General features: G+C 38.6%; 1 long non-coding RNA gene across 1 annotated transcript; it reads left to right on the plus strand.

Moving 5' to 3' along the window:
* The first annotated feature begins 3,415 nt into the window (after window positions 1-3,415).
* LOC119657960 lies at window positions 3,416-3,909 on the plus strand. Its single transcript, XR_005250185.1, has 2 exons — window positions 3,416-3,684; window positions 3,743-3,909. It is a non-coding gene; the product is annotated as an uncharacterized LOC119657960 (long non-coding RNA).
* The last annotated feature ends 270 nt before the right edge of the window (window positions 3,910-4,179 follow it).

Here is a 4,179-nt window from a genome sequence, read left to right on the forward strand (position 1 = left end):
TATATTGTGTCAGTAGCTCCGCAGTTGTTGAAAAACCTAACTTAGTTCATGGTTATTTGAACGATTTTGCTAATACGGTTGTCAAGAAAGTGTTTAGAACTCTTTATGGTAATTCGAACATTCCACTGCTGTAGCTGAATGACCAGATAACCAAAAATTTTAACTGGTAATGTCTGTTGTCTCTTTGTGAAATAGGTCAAAATTTCTATGAAATCGAAAGAACAAAGTAGCGGATTCGATGATTACTGTACTCTGCATCATAAAAGGTGTAAAATAAACCACTAAGATGCGTATAATTTGGAAGCTGGCAGTTCGAAAATAACGCATTGTACGCAATTCACAGAAAAGCCCTTTCAAATGCATTACGATATTAAAAGAAGATGCCGCGTCATGCATGGGCAGCCAGGTCCACTTTACGAGCAGAAACCGAGTATACATAGCCTCCCCGCCTTATTCTTACTAATGGCGGATCTCATTTTTATGGTGCGATCTAACAAAACTGTCAAAAACCGTTTTTGAAAAAAAACTGTATTTTCTAAATTATTAGCATTTTGAATTTCAACCAAGTTCAAACGCACTGAAAGCTCGCGTTATTTTGTGTGATATATGATAATAAGTCGCCGCAAGAAACTTCAGTAGACCGGCATCTGGCAATTGCTCATCAATACCTCAAAATGTGAAAATTAACTTCGCGTATGAAATGTCAAGAAGGACGGTAAAATATTGTTTCGTGCCGTTTTTTGCTGTCCCAAAATGAAATATTCGTAAGAAATGGAGCGTCATCATCCGACTATATTCAGTTTCTTTGGATTCGGGTTTAAATTTTGAGGATCATTTTAATATTAGTTAACATTCGTTTTGAGAATGATGGGGCCCTAAGTCCGCATCAACTTAATGCAGAACCGGACCAAATGGGGAGCAACTTACTCCCTCTTTCCTGGTCCACGGACCCCTCGCTTAGGGCTTGCACCCAAACTTTTAAAAAAAGTCAAGCGACGACGGCTTTACGGTTTCTTACCACCTGCATTAAGTTGATGCGGACTTAGGACCCCATCATTCTCAAAACGAATATTTCAGCTCTGGCCAAGCTCTGGTCAATAAGGCGGATTTGCGCTCAATATAATTCGTAGGCATGTCGTGTTCTACGAATTATATAAAGGAGCATTCAACATCTGCGAGCCGCTACGGTCACGCTGCTCCCAGGGCAGAGGTGAGGCAGCGTCTGACCATTTGCCTCTACCCTGGTAAGAAACCGTAAAGCCGTCGTCGCTTGACTTTTTTTATTAGTTAACATTTTTTAAACTTGAACTCCAATCTTAATTGATAATATATAACTGGGCTAGAATTTTGTGTTACTATTATTCATTTTTCATGTTTCAGTTGAAGGGATATCTTAAGAATTATATGCAAGAGATTCCGCAGAATAATCTCGCTCAGTGCAAATTTGTATCTTTTATCGCTGCCCAGGTAAAGATGCAACTAAAATTTCTTGTGCAACTGTGTTGGGGCATTATTTTCGCCAAATCTGTGTAAACATTATCCTTGTAGATTAACTGCAGTCCCTCTTCTGCATTGTCTCTATAACTTTTACGCTGGCACATGTAAATCAATTATGTAACAATATTCATATTAATTTAATTTGAAGATTTGCATTAATTTCATTTCTCTCACTTGTAAAATGGAAGATATGAGTTGCATTTGCCAGAATCTGTTACAGGTTGTTACCATTACCGCCGAAACGTAAGGTAATTGAAGGATTGTTTTTTCGGGCAATAATTTTCCACTTGGTAAAAATTGATTGATTACTTCAAAAGTAACAAGAAACAAACACTAACCCGTACGTCTTCACATAAATAAGATTGAAATTCCTCGCTCCCTGACATCACACGGAAGTGTCAGCTAATCATCGGGTTTTCTTTTCCGCCTTGTGAGAATTCAATTTTTAAGCCATTATAATTAATAAAGGAGCGCCCCGAGTTGGTTTTTTCAACTTTTCGGCGTAAAAAACATATTGTTATTTTCTAACGTGGGGCATCCATCGCCACAGTTCTTAACCTTATCACATCCAGTGGAATTACTCCTCTTGTGAATGAAATGGTTACTCATCATAACATGCGGATACGGACTGTTCCCCCAAGCAGAAGAGAAATCATTTCCGTCATCAATGCATTCAAACGGAATAAAGCTGCTGGGCTTGACAGTCTCTCTGCAGAGCTATTTATCTCTACACTTGCAGTTACTTTTCCTCGTACAGAAATCTTGGGAATCCGAGGCCTTTAGCAGAGAATGGAAGGAGGGGATGATCGTCAAGATCCCAAAGAAGGAGACCCGTTCTGAGTGTGACAATTGGAGTGGTATCTGCGTGTTCCCTGGCGTTGTAAATATGTATAATAGCTAAAATGATATTGGAACGCATTAAAGAACATTTCGAAAGCTTGATCGACAGAGAGCAGGTCGGTTTCCACTCGGGATTCTCCTGCATTGACTACATCAACACTCTACGGATCATTTTGGAACAGTGCGCAGTGTTTAAATCTTCATCGATTTCGAAAAAGCTTTCGATAGCGTGAAGAGGAAGTGTATTTGGAGTACTCTACGCAAAAGGGGTATTCTGGGGAAACTTATAGTTAGTATCAGAGCGACATATGATGGCGTAAAATGTCACGAGCTGCACCGAGGTAAAATCTCGGGGGATTTCGAGGTCCAAAAATGGAGCCCGCCAGGGTTGCATCCTGTTACCGATATTATTTCTTTTTGTAATTGGTGACGGAGGACGTCGAGGAGTTCAATGGACATCTTTCCTCGAACATCTCGACTACGCTGATGACATTTGTTTGTTCTTTTATCGGGTGGTAGAGAGGCAAGAAAATTTTTCGCTGCCCTGTCTAAAATCTGGAAATGCAATTTTCTCAAGATCCAAGATCAAGTTGAGTCTGACCTGTGTTAGTCTTCCTTCTGGGTTACTATATGGGAGTAGCACAGGGAAAGTAAACTGCAGTGTTACTCAAAAGTTGCAAACTTTCAGCAATACCTGTGTGCATCGTTTGATCGGAGTAAGCACACCTGACACTGCCTCAAACACTCAACTTGGTCGACGCATATGTCTGGTACTCGTTCAAACTGTGATCGGAAGACGGAAGCGGCAGGGGATAGGTCACAGTTTAAGTAGGGGCGTCAATTGCGTTGCGGGCTGCGCCATGCTGATTGATATTTTTTTTTAAATGCTTTCTCAATTATGCTTAGGGGGAAGAATAATTCTGCAAAATTATTTTTCTAATTTTTATTTTTCAAAAATTGGTTGTATCCTTTGCAATATATAGCGTATTCTGTTCAAGGGGGGCAGTTTGGAAAGGCTAATAATCAAAACTTCATTTAGAAAGTAAAACTAAGCATGCTGCACAAAAATAGATTTCCAAAGAATTTTGAAATACAAACGGAGTCTGTCAAACTTATTGCATCGTAATTACGACCAATTTATTTAGTAATAAACTAAATAAATTGATAATATGCTGCTTCGGCTACAATGGATAGTGTCTAGGCATTTGTACTTTTCATGAAAACTAGGAATGAGAGTAGTGTGGCAGAATGTGCGACAAAATTACAAACGTATGGAATTGATGGCAACTGTAATCCGCACGAGATTAGAGAAAGTGGTGTCAATAAGGGTTGTTTTGATATTGCTTGGTATGAGGCATATTTTTCACATAAACTGAGCTCTAATTGTTATATTTTTTCAAAGCAGAACTTTCCTGTGAATATACAGAAAGGATCTATAGGACAAATTCATTGCATAACTTTACCATTATCATTTCACTAGTGGATGTGTGTGTAAAAGCAAATATTTTTAGTTAAAAATGCTATTGTTCTTCTACAATGGAACCTCATTTACAATAAAGTTCAAGAAGTGTTTGAATATTTTTTAAACTGGGTGTTCACAACAATGCTATTCGGGAATGGAATGCGCTTGATACGGCCTGGAACTCCCTCGGCTGCGGGTTTGTTGATTGGTCTCACCTACATAAAATATATATGTGGGGACTGGTAAATTGTTCAAAAAGCCATTCTCATTAGCCTTCATTATATTTATATGAAATAAAAATTCAATTTTCCAACTTTACCAATTTTCATTTCCCGTTTACGCCGAATTTCAATTAAATTTATTGGAACGTGAAAAGGCCC

Source organism: Hermetia illucens, chromosome 5 (genome assembly GCF_905115235.1).
Source record: "Hermetia illucens chromosome 5, iHerIll2.2.curated.20191125, whole genome shotgun sequence".
Lineage (NCBI taxonomy): Eukaryota > Metazoa > Arthropoda > Insecta > Diptera > Stratiomyidae > Hermetia > Hermetia illucens.